We start from the raw sequence: 18466 nt of genomic DNA on the forward strand, positions 1-18466 counted from the left end.
CGGAGGGGAACACCACGGCTCCCGAGGAGCGTGGAACGGGTCTCTCGCCGGAGGAGATCCAAGAAAGAGAAAGAGCCAGATTACACGAGTTGGAAATGGCCCGACTCAAAATGGACGGTGAACTAAAGTTAGCCGAGCAAAAACTAAATCTAGAACATCTGCGGCTCCGAGAAGAACGGGAAGAAAAACAGAGACAGAGAGAGCTTGAGGAAAAAAGAATAACACTCGAACACGAGCGCAAACTGGCGGAAATAGAACTTCGGAAACAAAATAAAGAACCGGGGGTGCCTGAGCGACCGCACCCCCCGGGGGCAACCGAGAAAAAAGTCCACATCCCCAAGGATGTTGTCCGAGAATATGTCCGAGAGGACGACATACAACAATGGTTCAAAGCCTACGAGATTGCCATGACCTCCCACCGGATCGACCGGAGTGATTGGGGAGCCGGCCTATGGGGGAGGTTCGTCAACGAAGGCCGCGATGCCCTACTGCAGCTCCCTGATCACCAGATGTCATCCTACGACCACATGAAGGCTGCCCTCCTCACCTGCTACGGACTCACATCCGAGATGTACCGCCAGAGGTTCAGAGACTGCACCCGAATCCCGGGTACAACTTGGGTGGAATACGTCAACTATTTCAGCCGAGCCTTCGAGGGTTGGATCAAGGGGAGCCACGTAACAACCTACGAGCAACTCTTCAATCTTATGGTATGGGAGCACCTGTCGAACAACTGCTTCGTCGAGCTCAGGCAGCACCTCCTCGACAGCAAATTGACTGACCCACGGCAACTCGCCGCCGAAGCTGACCGATGGGAAAGCACCCGAGTGGGCCGGAGAGGGCCACACGAGCAGAACCGGAACAACCAGGGTCAGCACCGTCCCCGAGGAGGAGGAGGAGGCCAGGGGCGAGGGAGAGACACCGTCCCGGCCACTTCTGCTGCCAGCACCCCGCCACCGGCCGGCCGGGGCAACCCCCCGGTGCGCCCGGGGTTCCGAGCCAACGTCACGTGCCACCGATGCCAGCGAGTCGGCCACTACGCCAATGACCCAAGCTGCCCGCAGAACCAAACACCAAAACCCCGCCAGGTAGCTGCCGCCGCCCTGGGGGAAGAACGAATTTCCGAAGAGCAGGAAGACTATGAGCCGGCCCAGCAAGAGTGGGAACCGGCCGCCATGGTTCTAGCGTGCCTAGGGGGCAGAGACATGGTCCCGCGGGCTCCCCTACCCGCCAACACCCGGAAATATGGCCAGTGGGTAACCATTAATGGGAGTCGGGCCGAAGCCTTACGTGACACAGGCGCCAGTGTGACGGCCGTCCGCTGTCACCTGGTGAAGCCCGAGCAGATCCTGCCGAACATTCTCTGCCCCGTCCGCTCGGCCGACAATTCCGAAAGTCTGTGTCAAATGGCCTGCGTCCCCTTCGAATGGGGAGGGGTCTCCGGCCTGTTGAAGGTGACGGTCCGAGATGATGCCCCCGTGGACTGCCTCCTGGGGAATGATCTTGAGGGTTCCCCGTGGGCCACCGTCGAAAGAAGAGAGCACCTGGGGATGCTGGGCCTCCCGGACTGGGCCTGCGTAACCACCCGGTCCATGGCCGCCCGTACCGTCCCCCGACCAGAAGAACCAGAATGGCCGGCACTTCCGCCGGTCGCTCCAGTAGAGGACCACGACGAGGCCGACCCACCAGAACCAACGGCAGGAAGGGTTGCTCAACCCCAGGACCTTCCCGGCCTGGCTCAGTGGCGTCAAGAAGGGGGGCCCACCCAAGAACAGCTCCGCCAGGAGCAAAAGACCTGCCCCTCCCTCGAGGGACTCCGCCAGCAAGCCAGCGCCCAGAGCGCAGGGGACTCCACCGGAACTCATTGGGTCTATTGGGATAACGACCTGCTATACAGCGAACAAAGAATCGCGGAGCTAGGGGCCAGTCGAGTGCTGGTGGTACCTCTCCGTTTCAGAGACTTCCTACTAACTCTGGCCCACGATGTCCCCCTGGCTGGACACCTGGGCCAGGACAAAACCTACAGTCGCCTGGTGACCCACTTTTTCTGGCCGAAGATGCGGAACGACGTCCTTAACCACTGCCGGTCCTGCCCCACGTGCCAGGCCAGTGGGAAGAGCGGCCGTAAGCTAAAAGCCCCTCTGCAACCCTTTCCAGTGGTCACCACCCCGTTCGAGAGAGTAGGAATAGACATTGTGGGGCCCCTGGACCCCCGCACGGCACAAGGACATAGGTTCATCCTGGTACTGGTGGACCACGCCACCCGCTACCCCGAGGCGGTGCCCCTACGAACTGTAACAGCTCCGGTGGTTGGCCGGGCACTAATGGGGATCTTCTCCCGGGTGGGCTTCCCCCGAGAAGTCGTCAGCGACCGAGGCACGAACTTTATCTCCAAATATATGAAGTCCCTCTGGCAACAGTGCGGGGTCACCTACCGATTCACGACCCCCTATCACCCCCAAGGGAACGGACTAGTGGAGCGATTCAACCGCACCCTCAAGGGGATGATTGGGGGATTGGAAGAGCCCCTCCGTCGCCAGTGGGATGTGCTCCTTCCGTGCCTCCTCTTTGCCTATCGAGAAGTTCCCCAGAAGTCCCTCGGCTTTAGCCCTTTTGAACTCCTGTACGGGCACCCTGTGCGAGGGCCCCTCAGCCTAGTCAAAGAAGGTTGGGAGATGGCTCCCCTCAAGACCCCTCCAGACGTCTTCAAGTACCTCCTGACCCTACGCAACCAGACCCGGCGCTTCAGGGAGATGGCCAAGGCGAACCTCGAGGCCAGTCAGGAGGACATGAAAAAATGGTACGATCAGAATGCCTCCTCCGTCGAATTCGAACCTGGTCAACAAGTGTGGGTGATGTCCCCCACCGAACCATGTGCCTTACAAGATAAGTGGACGGGGCCCTTCAAAGTGGTCGAGCGCAAGAGCCCCGTCACTTACCTCATCGACATGGGGACCCCCCGGAACCCCCTCCGGGTCCTCCACTCCAACAGACTCAAACCACACTTTGTGCGCTCAGAGCTCAGCCTCCTGATGGCTACGGACAGTGGGGCGGAAGAAGACTCCGAGCCCCTCCCGGATCTCCTAAAGACTCAGGAGAACGACGGTTCCGTGGACGGGGTCCGGCTCTCCGATGCCCTCACCCCAGAGCAACGCCAGGGCTGCCGGGACCTCCTACTGCGGTTCGCTACACTATTCTCCCTCACCCCCGGGATCACCCCTTGGTGCTTGCACGACGTGGACACCGGGGACAGCCCCCCTGTCCGACACCGGGCCTACCGCGTGCCAGATCGGGTACGGGCCTGCATCCAAGAGGAAGTGGCCAAAATGCTCACACTCGGGGTCATCGAGCCCTCGGACAGCCCCTGGGCCAGCCCGGTTGTACTGGTCCCCAAGGCCGCTGCCCCCGGCACCACTCCTGAACTGCGATTCTGCGTCGACTACCGGGGCTTGAACGCTGTCACCCGGACCGACGCTCATCCTATCCCCCGAGCGGATGAATTAATCGACCGGCTGGGGGCCGCCCGCTACCTCAGCATCTTCGACCTAACAGCGGGCTACTGGCAGATCGGTCTCACACCCCGGGCTCAGGAACGGTCCGCCTTCTCTACCCCCGATGGCCACTACCACTTCAAGGTCATGCCCTTCGGCATGAAGAATGCCCCCGCTACTTTTCAACGTCTCGTGAACCAGGTCTTGGCGGGGCTCGAAGAGTTCAGCGCCGCCTACCTGGACGATATCGCTGTGTACAGCCGCCACTGGTCCGACCACCTCCTCCACCTCCAAGAGGTCCTGCAGGCCCTCCAGCGGGCCGGCCTCACGATTAAGGCCGGCAAGTGCCAAATTGGTCAAGGGTCCGTGACCTACCTCGGACACCAGGTGGGAAGCGGACTAGTGGCCCCGCTGCAACTTAAAATTGCTGCCATCCAGTCCTGGCAGCCCCCCGTCACCCAGACCGAGGTCCGAGCCTTCTTGGGGCTCACCGGCTACTACCGGCGGTTCGTAAGAGACTACGGCAGCATTGTGGGGCCCCTCACGGGTCTCACGTCCAAAAACCAACCGAAGCGGATTAACTGGACCCCCGACTGTCAAGCGGCCTTCGAAAAACTGAAGGCCGCCCTGTGCACCGCCCCTGTGCTCCAGGCCCCCGATTACAGTCGGGAATTCATTGTACAGACAGACGCCTCCGACCACGGCATCGGGGCGGTTCTTTCCCAGCTGAACCCCGAGGGTCATGACCAGCCGGTGGCCTTCATCAGCAGACGTCTCCTGGGCCGAGAACAGCGCTGGAGCACAATCGAGTGGGAGGCCTTCGCAGTGGTGTGGGCCCTCAAAAAGCTCCGGCCCTACCTCTTCGGTACCCACTTCCGGGTACAAACCGACCACCGACCCCTGCAGTGGTTGATGCAGATGCGGGGGGAGAACCCAAAACTACTGCGCTGGTCCATCTCCCTGCAGGGAATGGACTTCACCGTGGAACATCGACCGGGCCAAGACCACACCAACGCAGATGGCCTGTCACGCTTTTTCCGCCTCGACGGGGAAAGTCCCCAAGAAGATGGGTGACTCTCCCCGCCTTCAGCTGGGGGGGACGCATGTTGGACAGGCCACACGAAGGGCTTGCTCCCTCCCCGCATGACAGGGCCCGAGCCCCGGCCCGCCAGGTGTTATCCACAAGAATCACCCGCACCCCGTCTCCCAACGGAACTCCTGCCCCCGGACCCCCATGTGTCACGGGACCAAACCACCTCCGGCTTCCCCGGCCGGATCAAGCCGCCATCTTGGGCCCTGCGCCACGAGGCTGCGTGGCCTCCACCCGACCCCAAACCTGGGCCTGGCCGGCCCCGACATCCCGGCACCACCATCCCCCCAGGAGGTGAGCGGACCACTTGGCAGGTCAATGGGAGAACGAAGCGTCAAGGACTCTCCCCCGCCAGGTGCCGATCGCCTCCAGCTCCCCCAGGCACTGGCTCCACCCCCTGCTGGGTGTCTGGACACCTTCATCCCGGACCCTCCGACCTCCAAGTGCGAGGGTCCGGACATCAAAGGGCGCCAGACCTATAACTAGGGCAGCCCCGGAGCAGGAAGGCAGTTGTATCCTGGAGTCGAGAGACACCGAGAGAACTCAGCCTCGACGGGCTACTGGCGCTGCCATAGCCTGCCTTGTGAACTATCGTCCTGCCTGCTGGCGCTGCCGCGGCCTTCTGCAACGTCCATCCTCGTCGGGACCTGCTGGCGCTGCCGCAGCCCGTTGTAACGACCACCTTCACCTGGACCTGCTGGCGCTGCCTCGGACCGTGTACCGACCATCTTCACTGGGACCTGCTGGCGCTGCCGCGGCCCGTCCAAGCTAGAACACCGAGCTCGAGGATTGTGAGCTACTTCATCATACCATCTCAACCACCAGACTGTCCCGCTACCCCCTTTTGCCCATCTTGAGAGACTCGAATCGAGGGGACCCCTGAGTCCAGACCTCCTTGTACCATTTCATCGTACCTTAAGAATTTGCCTATAAAGAACGCTAAATCTTCTCCCTGTGTGGTGTCTGTCTGTGGGAGGGGGCAAGTTATTTCTCTGTACGATCGCTGGAGACGGCTCTCCCCGGAGACCTCTCCCTTGTCCTCGGCCGACCCTCCCGGTCCGTCTAACAACATATCTGACAATAATGTGTGTTAAAATTTGCAATAGCATAGACCCATATGAGAGCAAACACAGAAACCCCATATGTTGTGCAGAGTCCAACAAAAATTAAAACATTAAATGAAAAAATGTATGAACAATTAGACGAAAAAGATCACAAGTCTCGCTTTATAAAAAACACGCTGGTTCCACTCGGTCATTCATTCCATGCGGTTGCATGGAATGCAATTTCCTGATCCCCAAAAATTCTGCTCTTAACAATTGTTTGTGTGGATCCATGTCACAGCGTTGTTGAACGGCTTCCAGAATCGTGAACCTGATTTGAGCAATTTGGTTACCAACCTCCTGCAAATGTGCAGCTACAGTGGACTTCACATTCTTTGTTCTGATATTACTTTTATGCTCTGTCATTCTGATCTTAATCTTTCTTTCGGTGTGTCCAACATAAATTTTACCACATGGGCACTTGATGGCGTACACAAGATTTTTGGTATCACACGTGGTGAAGTGATATAATGGTATTTTATTGCCTTTCGTGAGATATGTAAATTCATTGCCAACAATTACGTTATTGCAATGGACATAGTTTTCGCATCATTGCATCCCTCTTGACATATGTTTCTTTACTCTTTTGCTTTTCAACAACTCTTTAAGGTTCTTTGACCTCTGGAATGCAAACGTGATTCTGTCATTAAATAAACTGTTGAAATCAATGCCCACTGTTTCTTAATTATGTTTTTGATTTTGTGAGCTTGTGTGGAATATTTAAGAACACAAACAGTTGGTGATTTCTCATTAGGTACTTTAGGTGTAGAGTTTCTCTGTTTAGCTGTCCCACTTTTACAATTGATTCTTCAATGATGTTTTTTGGATAGCCTCCTGTATTTCATAGCCTGGTTATTGATTGTAGATGCCACCTCAGTGGGATCGGAGGTTATACGCTTTAGTCTGATAAATTGAGACAATGGTAGGTGCTTTTTAAGGGATTCTTGATGAAAACTTTTATAATGCAAACAAGTGTTGCGATCCGTTGTTTTTGTGTACACTTTGGTTTTGTTTGTGTTATTATCAATTGATACCAAGACATCCTAGAAAGCTATTTTTGTTTATCCATTTGATGGGTGAACTTGATACATTCATGATATGAATTCAAATTTGCAATGTTCTTTTGCAATGTAGTTTTATCCCCTTTCCAAATGATAAATATGTCATCGATATATCTTTTGAATAACACTAAATCCTGTGTCCACTCTGGATTTCGAAAAATGTGTTCAGACTCAAATCTAGACATTGCCCAAAAAACATATCATACCATTGGAAATAGCTGTGGTATAATGCAAAGTGCATAAGTTCTAACAGAAAAACTTTGTTCACTTCTTCCATGTTATTTCTTAATAAGCACCATTCCAAAGCTTCCAAACCTTCGTTATGAGGATTCGAGATATATAGAGCGGTAACATCCACTGTAAATAACCACCTGTGATAATCAGAGTTGAACCACAATTGTTTGGTAACCTGATCCAACAGACACCATTAGCCACAAGAGCACAAATGTGAGTAAGGATTGTTAATAAGGTCAATGCAGTAGGGACCACCCCATGCAACAAACAGGAAATCCAGAAGCGGTGGCATGACCTGAAGACTGTTGTGAAGAAGAAGAGGAGCAAGAACCGTGAGCTGGCACAGATGACTGGTGGTGGCCCTCCTGTTCCACTAAAAACATTCACTTCATAGTAGGAGAAAGTGCGTGCCATACTGCATCCAGAGAGTATCTCAGGAATAGCTGGGGGAGTGCAGGCTGGTAATTACAAACAAATGTATACCATCACACTGCTATGTAATGTCTTGCACAACTACAAAGCTACACCTCCTAGGCCCAAATCCATTAGTCTGTACCACAATACCCAACACAGATATCACAGATGTAACATTCACTACATCTGAATCACCCTAAAGCTACACAACATTTACAGGGTGGAATGTGTCCAGGCAACCAGCACCACAACTCCCACCAGACACCCCTGTCCCACCCCTGAGCAGGATGGAGCACTCCACCACAGCCAGATCCATGTGGCAGCTATTGTCTCTCACCAACCAAACTCACAGGTAGTTAGCCATTTACCAAGGTTGTTCTGTCTGGGGGTGGGAGGCCTGCACTACCGCTCCCACCATGTCTCCTTGTTCCCAAGCTCAGCAGGAAGGAGCACTCCCCTCACCCAGAAGCATGTGGCAGCCATTGCATTTTCCAACTTTACCTAACAGGTAGATAACCATCTTAACAGGGAGCGGTGTCCGTGGTTGGGAAGCCTGCACTACAACTCCCACCAGGCCCACTTGTACCAAAGCTCAGGAGGATGGAGCACTCCCACCACACCCACAACCTTGTGTCCTCCATTGCATTGCTCTCCACAAACTTACAGGTAGGTAGCCAACTTAACAGGGAGTGGTGTTTGTGGGTGGGAAGCCAGCACTACAACTCCCACCAGGCACCCCTGTCCCACCCCTGAGCAGGATGGAGCACTCCCTCCCACCCAGAGGCATGTGGCAGCCATTGTATCTCACCAACCAAACTCACAGGTAGGTAGCCATTTACCAGGGTTGTCCTGTCTGGGGGTGGGAGGCCTGCACCACAACTCCCACCATGCCTCCATGTTCCCAAGCTCAGCAAGATGGAGCACTCACACCCACCCAGAAGCATGTGGCAGCCATTACATTGTACACCTTCACCTAACAGGTTGGTAGCCATCTTATGCTCTCTTGTTCCACCCCTGAGCAGGATGTAGCCCTCCACCACACTCACAGAGAGAGGTGTCACAAATTCCACCCAAATGTCAGAACCGAACAAGTAAGTAGACAGTGCATGCACCCAGCCATTCCTCTCAAAAAGCATGTTGCCATATGACAACACCAACACTCTCAACACACCAAAATTCACACAGATCCTATTGCCACTTACAGTGTGCAGCCAGCCAAGCGAAAGTAACTGTCACAGCACCCAAAATGTGACTCACCAATTCACTTTTTGATGAAAGTTGCTGCACAATAATGCACAGCACTGAATGCCATGTGTAAGTGCCATGGGGCCAGACCATCATTTACCATATGAGAACAAAGAAAGCATGGGCGGCAGTACAAATTGAGGTTTGCACATGACATGACAAAGGTATGCATGAGATAACAATGGCCAGTCAATGCTCAGCTGTAACCTCTGCCAGGTAGAGTGATCAACAAAGACGCTTCACATTAAATTGTTGTGGCACTAGTCGTCAGATGACAACATGTCCTTGTAATCACAAAATATGCATGTTGCGCATTGCTTGTATTGACAGGTCACACCATGGACAAGCAATGCATGTCCTGCCACATCAAGTCAGGATTCACAGCCGTGTGCAGACAAACAATGTGACAACTAGCAAACTGTGTTGTGTATGAACAGTGAATAAGGTACATCTAACACCATATTTGAGGGGTGCACCTCCATGAACGTCTCCCCTCTGTCCCACAGGTGGCCAAGAACTGACTACAGAGGACGACAACAGCAACCTGCAGAGCCAGTCTCCCCCCCCCAACATGGACTCTTGGACGTTGACTCCCTGGATTCTTTAGATGAGGATATCAAAGCCGGCCCATCTGGTGTGCCAGGGCTCAACAGGTCCCAGGACCCCATTGTCCCCCCACCACATCTACTGCAACAACAACATCTTTGCAACCCCCTGCTGTAACTGCCTGTGGGTCCTCAACAAGCACCACCACCAGAGCTGCCTGCAGCACCCTCCCAGCACCAGAGGATGACCACCCCACACCACCAACTGAGGAGTGCAGGGACAGTATGCATGTTTCTACAGTGGTGAGGCAACAGGTTTGTGGCAGCAGGGCAGGTGGGAGGACAAGGGTCAGACAGAGACAACCGTACACTGGGACCGAAGCTCTGGACAACATCAACAGAGTCATGGGGGCCTATGAACAGGCCCAGGGATGAATGGGGTGGACTGAGGAAGATTCACACGAGTTCCTCCTGCTGATGTGGTCCATGGACGCCCGCATGGGAGATATTGTGGACCTCTTGGGCCAGCTAGTGGCGGTACTGAGGGACAGGCCTGCGCCACAACCAACACCTCCACCTCACTCTGGTGGGCTGCAGGATGAAAGTTCACCATCCTCCCCTGCAGCCACAGAGTGAGTCCTCAGACCCCACTGGCCCGCAGCAGAGGGCCCCCTGCAAAATGAGCAAGGGGTCGTCCAAAGAAATCCCTGCGAGTAACCCATGGCACAGTACCTGCCGAACGCCAGTCAAGGAGACAGCCATGATGGCCTCACTCTTCAATACTGCATTGACTTTCTAGACTGTCGTTACTCACATTGCCTTGTGAATAGCATCTGTGGAATGTGTGTTGGCAAGGAAAGACTGAAGGGACCTAGGAAAACAGAACAGAACAATATTCACTAGTCAGGTGTTGGCATCACAGCCATCACTTATCAAGGTACTCGAATCTGCACACGTCACAATGAGCGACAGTGCTGACATAAACACCATGTAGATGTGCCAAACGACCCTGTCCCAGAAACATTGTCAGTCGCCATTGAGTCAACAACCGGCTGCAGTCACAATGCTGAGGCACACCTTGTCAACAACAGTGACATCATCACACAATGGGTCAATTGCACATTGTCACTCACCTTCAAGTGAAGTAGCAGTTGATGAGCTGTCGCTGTAGGTCAACACCTCCTCCTCTCCACTATCCTCGTCACTGGACATGGGTTGGTTAGCAGGCGGGGGCCTCGGCTGCTCATCACCGTCCAGTAGCAGGGGGATCTTCTTGCACAAGGCAAGGTTGTGGAGCATGCAGCATGCTACAACGATCTGGCACACCTTTTGTGGCGAGTACATGAGGGCACCTCCGGTCTTGTCCAGGCAGCGAAACCGTCACTTGAGGAGACCAAAAGTCTGCTCCACCACACGATGGGTCCTCCCATGGGCATCGTTGTAGTGGACTTCAGCCGGTGTCTGGGGATTGCGCACTGGGGTCAGCAACCAAGGACGGTGTCAATCTGTCAAGTACCTTAGCTGAATGTGCCTTTTCCACAGGAGCCGATGCCTAATCTCCACTCCCCTACCCCGCTACTGCGAACTAAAGCCCACGAGCAGCGGAGAGGGGGAAAGGGGAATTGGACAGACAAGAGAGACTGCACTGCGTCTTCTTCCTGGACTGGACTCGGAACTTCTTCCTCTCGATTCCTGCAATGAGAGTAACTCAGCAACAGTTCTACTACTGTCTACACTCAATGGGTAATTTAGTTATTCACAAACTATACCTGTCCTGACACAGTGGCTTGCTGCTCTCTATACTTGTTCGGTTGGATACCTTCTAGTGGTTGAGGTGTAGGACTGTAGGCGGGCTACGACTCCTGCAAATAGAATCACATGTAATCCCAGTTTGCCGGATTACCCCTCCCCACCTACGCTAAAGGTCCACCATTACCTGTCTACCTCACAGAAGGTACATTGTCTTTTCAGTTACGGTTTACTCGTTCTATAGCTGTCAATTCTTCTTTCAGTTTCCAAAGTGTTGCAGATGAATGTTGGTAGGTAAGTACCTTTATATATATATATATATAAATGCATCTACATAGATCTCACTATAGAAGTCCTTCTCACACTTTACTTCTTCCTGACTCTTCTTTCTCTTTCTGTAGAATTCTGTACTCGCAGCTTGAACTACTCCTGCTACGAAACGGTACTTGGATAGTAGACTTGCTCTGGCGACTTACTCTCTCTCTCTCTAACTTCACTGGCAGAGAGTTCAACTTGTCACTTTCAAATAAATAGAGTCATTGAATGTTTAATTTCGGATACAGTCTCCTCAAGTATAAGCAAACAGCACTTACTTCTTGAGCTGAGTATTTATTCAAGACTTGCCTCTACCTCACGTAGACTACTGCTGAGCTGAGAGAATACGTTGAGTTCACCAGACTTGCCACTCTATTGAATCTCTGGAAACGAATCTTCACTACCTGAGGAGAGGAAAATGCAAGGGTCCCCGAACTTGGGACAGAAACGGTCCTCACTGGAAACGAGACCTTCCCCACTAGACTCTTGGGGAAAATTCTGACTGGAAAAACTACATTATTAACGGAGCTCACTTGAACTCCGGGTTGTCCCAGAAAATTTGACGGTTGAAGTGCGCCGCGCTCAGAACGCGCGCGCGCACATCAACCCGGAAAAACTGCACCGCTGACCGAGCGAGCATCCGAAGGAAAGTAGATGCCTAAGCAGCAGCCATCTTGGGAAAGGGGACAAAGGACCTAAACTCTTAAGGAACGAAGGAAGGCGGAGAGCGATCTCACAGACACACTTCTTCGCCTTCCCACAAAACGCCAAGCCTGACTCCTGGGTTGAATGTTTAACCTAGGGAATGTAACCATTTCTGCATCAGTCCTGACAGACGGTTGGGATATGCAGGGTAACCTAGGTGTGAGATAAACAGACCTACTTTATACTACAACTGTGGCAGAGGTCAGCATGTCATACACACAGCACGCGAATTGACTCTGCTTACTCACTCACAATCCATGCCCGCTCAGTAAGCAGATTAGCCATCAGATGGGACACGATGCTGTTCTGCATGATGTATGAGCCATGGGCCGAGCCTGGAAATTTGGCACACACGTGCAAGATGATCATATCCACCTGGCATACCACATGCATGTTGATGGGATGGAATGGAAATGTTTCCGATTCCTGTAGACATGCTCACATGCATGTGGTGGAACCAGCCCAACATGTGTGCAATCAATGACACCAACAACATGGGGGATGTGCCCAAGGGCATAAAAGTCACCCTTAACATCGGCCAACTCATGCCTCCTGGGGAAATGTATATATCTGTCCTTTTATATCATCATAGCGGACAGGACATCCCGTAGCACCATGCTGAACCTCGGTTGCGACATCCCACCTACGCTTGCCACCATGTTCTTGAATGATCCAGTTGTAAACAAATGCAGGGCCGCCATCACCTTCGTTGTTGTGATGAAAGCACCCGGATATGTCCTGCGAGGCTGCAGGTGGGGCTCTAACATAGCACATATGGTTTGTAGGGTGGCTCTATCCAGACGGAATTTCCGGATGATCTCCTCATTCTCATGTCTGCCAGTACTGTGTAGGGACGATGCAGATTTGGTCTCCTCCTAGTTGAGATGAAAGGGGACACACGTCAATGCAGTACACCATGAGATGTGTACCACATCTTACATTTTGACTGACACAACGCCAACAATGACTGTCATCACAGTCGAGTTGCAGACCACCTTACATGTAGGGACACCTTCAGCTATACTACTCGTACACTTGTCCCCTTTCACACAGAAAGTACCTACAAGACAATATCTGACTATAAGAATGCACAAAGGGAAATGGCCACATCAAGCATGATCAGCCCTGAGAGTATTTCAAACGGCATATTTGTGAAACTGCAACAATACTGTCTCATACCTAGCTGCTGTACCTGCCACACCTTCAGCCGTAAGTTGCACAGGGCACACATCGACAACACAATGAGCACAGTCTGTGTGTAAACAACAAGTTTGTGCCTGAGCCAAGAAAAGTATCCAGTCTAATATGCACATTGTTCATTGACACATACATCACTGGGATTTTCTCTGCCCTTTCACACATTGACATGTGTACCCATTGGAAAGTCCATCACAACTCTGTTCTGTGTACATGCCCATCAATATCACAAGTGACATGTAAGGAAGTGCATGCCAATGTACTAAATCACATATACAACACGGCATGTGTAGTCAGCAGTGGTCTAAATGTTAATATGGCATTGTGTGCACAATGATGTGGGATTAATCATGTGGCCATGGTGCACTGTTGATAACTGGCCATTGGCCATTGACACAGCATGATGTGTCCATTGGTGCTGTCAAACAAAGTGCTCTGCCATCCAAATCACAGTCACTCATAGCAAAGTATGGCACCCAAATCGTGTTAGCCACCGCCTGGCACCAGCGGTGTGTCACTGCCAATGCCAAAGCCACACTCGCAGTACTGATAGGCATATGAGTCTTGCAATATGGCGGTTGGCATGCTCCACCAGCCAAATCACGGTCACTCATAGCAAAGTATGGCACCCAAATCGCGTTAGCCACCGCCCGGCTCCTGCGGTGTGTCACCACCATGGACCATGCCCTTACAGCCAATGGGAACCGCAATCGTGGTAGCCTAATGCAATTTTGAAAATCGCGGTAGGCGTGCTCTGCCACCGGGGGGCCAGTCATTGGATGCAATTGAAAGATGCACCACAGCGGTAGTGCCCGCCTGGCCCCTGTGGTGTCTCACCGCTATGGACCATGCCCTTACAGCCAATGGGAACTGCAATCGCGGTAGCCTAATGCAATTTTGAAAATCGCAGTAGACGTGCTCTGCCACCGCGGGCTGGTCATTGGATGCAATTAAAAGATGCACCACCGCGGTAGTGCCCGCTTGGCCCCTGTGGTGTGTCATCGCCATGGACCATGCCCTTACAGCCAATGGGAACTGCAATTGGGGTAGCCTAATGCAATTTTGAAAATCGCAGTAGGTGTGCTCCGCCACCGCTTAGCCGGTCATTGGATGCATTTGAAAAAGGCTGACCTGGAACACCAATTGCAGCAGCTTAGTACCGCAGAAACTACCCCAGGGGGCTCTATATGTGTGGGAGAGAGCCTCACATTTCCACAGCTTCTAGTGCCTGCTGTCTGAGACCCCTCACCTTCCACTGCTGCTGCTGCCTCCAGGGACTGCTGTCTGCCACCCCTCCAAACCAACAGCTTCTTCATCCAGGGACTGCTGCCTGCCACCCCTCAACACCAACTGCATCTGCCTCCAGGGACTGCTGCCTGCCACCCCTCAATACCAACTGTTGTAGCTGCTGTCACCTGCCCACGGTGATGGTAACGACTGAGAAGATCCGGGCCAGTCCCTTCACCAGTGAGGAGCTGGAGGTCTGGTGGATGAGGTGCTCACACAGGGGCCGATTCACAGAACTAACTTAAGACAAAATCCTAAACTTACTACATTTGGTATTCACAGAAGTTAGGACTTTGTCTTAAGTTTGTCTTAAGACAAACTTAAGACAGACTTAAGACAGTCTTAAGACAGTCTTAAGACAGTCTTAAGACAGACTTAAGACAGACTTAAGACAGACTTAAGAATGACTTAAGACAAGTTTAAGACAAAATCCTAACTTAAGTCTGTCTTAAGTCTGTCTTAAGTTTGTCTTAAGTCTGTCTTAAGACTGTCTTAAGTCTGTCTTAAGACAGTCTTAAGTCTGTCTTAAGTTTGTCTTAAGACAAACTTAAGACAAAATCCTAACTTCTGTGAATACCAAAAGTAGTAAGTTTAGGATTTTGTCTTAAGTTAGTTCTGTGAATCGGGCCCACAGTATCCAAGGCTATATAGTGCCCCAAATGTCATGGTAAGTCTTCAACAGTGTGAGTGAGAGTGCAGGGGGGCACACATGAAGTTGAGCTGCTGAAGTATGTGCCTGAGAGTGTGGGGTTTTGTCATGCTTTGCCTAGCATGCTTTCTCGACGGGGGAAGGGGTGTGTAGCCTATGTCACACGTTTCCCTGCCTGAACCTATCATACAGTGACGCAGCAAGTTGGTAATGCAGGAGTCAGGACAGTGATTGCTTGTGTGAATGGCTGTGTGGGTCCCTGTTGTCCTTCTCAGTGTGAGCCCACCTGGCCTGCACAGTCACCACCCAATCTGACAAGGACACATCACTGAATGCACAGAGTGTGACATGTGTCTTATTTTCCATACTCTCCATCAATGAGCCATCTCAGCCCTGTAGATTGCAACCAACAGGCCTTGTGATAAGGGTGTGGGTTTGTGAGATCATGTCCCTCAATGTGACATCCATGACATAGTGACCCATTGAGGGCTGTGCAGTGTTGGACACAGTGAGTCTACCCCCAAACATATGTTGATATGTAATGTATTTCTTGCTCTACTTAAAAATGGACTGTAGATGTGGGCAGACTACAAATTGCTTTATGTGCTGGCATCCTGCATGTGTATGAGATGGGCAGGTACTGTGTCCACCCTCACACCTGCATGCATTTACGTGTGGTTCTCCCTTGCTGATGTACCATGTGAGATGCATTCTTGTCTCTGTGAGACATATCTGTGGATTTGTGATGAGTCGGTATCATGCGACTGTACTGAGAGATATTGGTACATAACCCTGTGTCACTGATGTTTTCCCCCTCTTGTCTCCCATGCCTGCAGCTCAAAGTACACCAGCCATTGCATGCAAGGGGCGGGCTCTGGGTGTCTCAAACTGACGGCGCACCCACTGTCACAAAAGGTGGGATGACATCTGCCGGCTGAGCAAGAACGTGGCAGAGATGACACTGGGGCTGATCCCTCGGACTGACAGATTGGCGCAGCACAGCATGACACCACTAATGGTCCGCATCTTGGCCATGACACAGCCTGAGCTGGATGCACGTTTGAAGGAGCATCAACAGCAAGCTAGGGGTGAGTATTCTGGGAAGGGTGACTTTGGCTGTGAGTGGCTGCATGTGTAGACATCCTGGACCAGCGCTGGGGTATGTGATGTTGGTAGTGTGATGCAGTGGCTTGTAAGTGGCCTCTGTGCTGGGTTCAGCTGTCATGCATTTGCCCTACCTGTACTTCCTAATGTAAATGGATTACTGGGCATTTACATTGCATTCTGAGTCGTGGGCTTCAGCATAGTCTGCATTGGGGTAGTCTGGTAAATCACATGGAAGGGAACGGCAGTGTGCCTGTTCTGAGTGTGCTTTCATCAATGCGTGCATTGCCTGACCTCAGATTTATGAGACTTAGATATCTGACACCAATGTGCAACAGTAGTTGTGCCCCAAAGTACAACATGGGGGATGGAATGAGCTCATGGCCATTGTAGACTGTTATGTTGGAGTCTGTATCTGTGTTGTCCCCTTCTGCTCCATCCAGATATGACAGTGGCAACATGTTGTGGGGTTCATCCTTGCCCCCATCAGGGCCCTAGGTGTGCTCAGAGCTATTTGTGTGTCTGGTTGAACGGAGCCACCGGCAGGATATTGTGCTGTGTGGTCATCACATGGCTCACGTATGCCTGGTTTGCTTGTTGACACGTACTGTTCGAGTAAAAAATTGAGGTCGCACAATGTTATTGCACAGGGTGGTGTGCAACATTTAGATTTCATCATCTTCAGTGATGCTTTGCTTGCATATGTTTGTTCTGTTGATGCCAATGAACTGACCCTACATCTCTCTCTCATACAGCATCTCCCGTGGGCATGGAAGAACAGGGGATGGACACCAGTGGTGAGGCATCAAGCACATCAGCTGCAAGAGAGCACAGTGACACAGATGTGACCAGCGCCTCGGAGGAGGACAGGAGTCTGCTGGAGAAATCACAGCCAGAGACGCAAAGCTCTACATCATCTGACGACGGTGGTGACGCATATTTGTTGGCGGCACAGGGAACAGGGACTGTACCTCCTCGTCCACCACACAGCCTACAGTGCCCACCCTCCCAGCTACTTCCACTTGTGCTGCCCATGTTCGCACCAGTGAGAAGAGAAGAGTGTCCTTCATTCCAGGCACCGCTGCCCCTGCCCCTGTCCCCCCTGCTGCCATCAGTGTTGAGTCTGTGGACCTTTTGTGCCAGCTGTGTGTGGGCCAAACAGCTCTCCTCAATGCCTCATAGACCACGACAAAAAGTTGGCACAGGTGGTTGCTTTCATGGAGGGCATACATTCAGACATGGGTGGGCTACACCCTACTGTCCAGTCTTTGTCCTCCGCAGTGACGGCAGTCCTTCAACTGGCACAATCTCTGAGTCCAGCTCCAGTCCCTTTGTCCACCCCCCTAACAGTGGCCAAATAGTCACGATAGTGACCACGCACAACAAACCTCAAGGTCAAGATACAGCACACGCAGCACACAGCAGCAGCAGCCCAAGCGGGCCAGGGTACAGACACCATTCCCACAGAAAACTAAAGCCACCCCAGAGCGCAAAGACAAAAGTTCGTCAGGCGACACCAAGGGCCACAAAGCCAAGAAGCATACTTCAGAGTCACATGCCTTAGAGGCATCCCCAGCCAAGGACTCTCCTGTCCCAAAAGCATCTCGCAAAGACAAGTAAACAGTTTCCGTGACCACTAAGAAGGTGGTGCCTGCTAAGAGTACACATAAGAAGAGCTTCAAGGCAGATTCACCCACAACCTCGACTCCCATACAAAGCCCAGGAAAGCAGGGAAAGGAGGGCACTGTAGGGGGTACACCTGGTAAACAGGGGATGGAGGGGCAAAGGCAAGGCCATGCCAAGCGAACAGCTGGATCCAGCATGTCCCCAGAGGGTGGACCACCGTCTGCACCTGATACAGCTTTGGTGGTGTGTGTGCCTGTTGTGTCCACACCACTTCCCATTAATCCCAAGACAGGGAAGCCATTTTGAGTCCCCAAGAAGTGGAAAGGCACCCCTCCACAATCTCCCACTCACACTCTGTCTCACGGCAGCATGACTCCACCTCCACGTGCCACTACTCCACCTGGTCCAAGCAGCCCTCCGGCTTCACAAGCCACTGATGCGTCTTCCTCAGCTGGGCCTCTCTCTCCCTGGTCAAGGCCTCCAACTGTCCCTGAAATACAGCCAGCTCCCAGTCCGACTGACAGCCAAGTCAACCTCACACACCTGTCTCTCCCACAGCGGTGCCTGTACTGCCCATTCTTACCCCCTGACTGTGTTGCTGACTATGGCAGGGTACAGTCACACACAGTCCCTGTGCAGCTTCTCATGGAC

This window comes from Triturus cristatus, chromosome 5_2 (assembly GCF_964204655.1).
Source record: "Triturus cristatus chromosome 5_2, aTriCri1.1, whole genome shotgun sequence".
Lineage (NCBI taxonomy): Eukaryota > Metazoa > Chordata > Amphibia > Caudata > Salamandridae > Triturus > Triturus cristatus.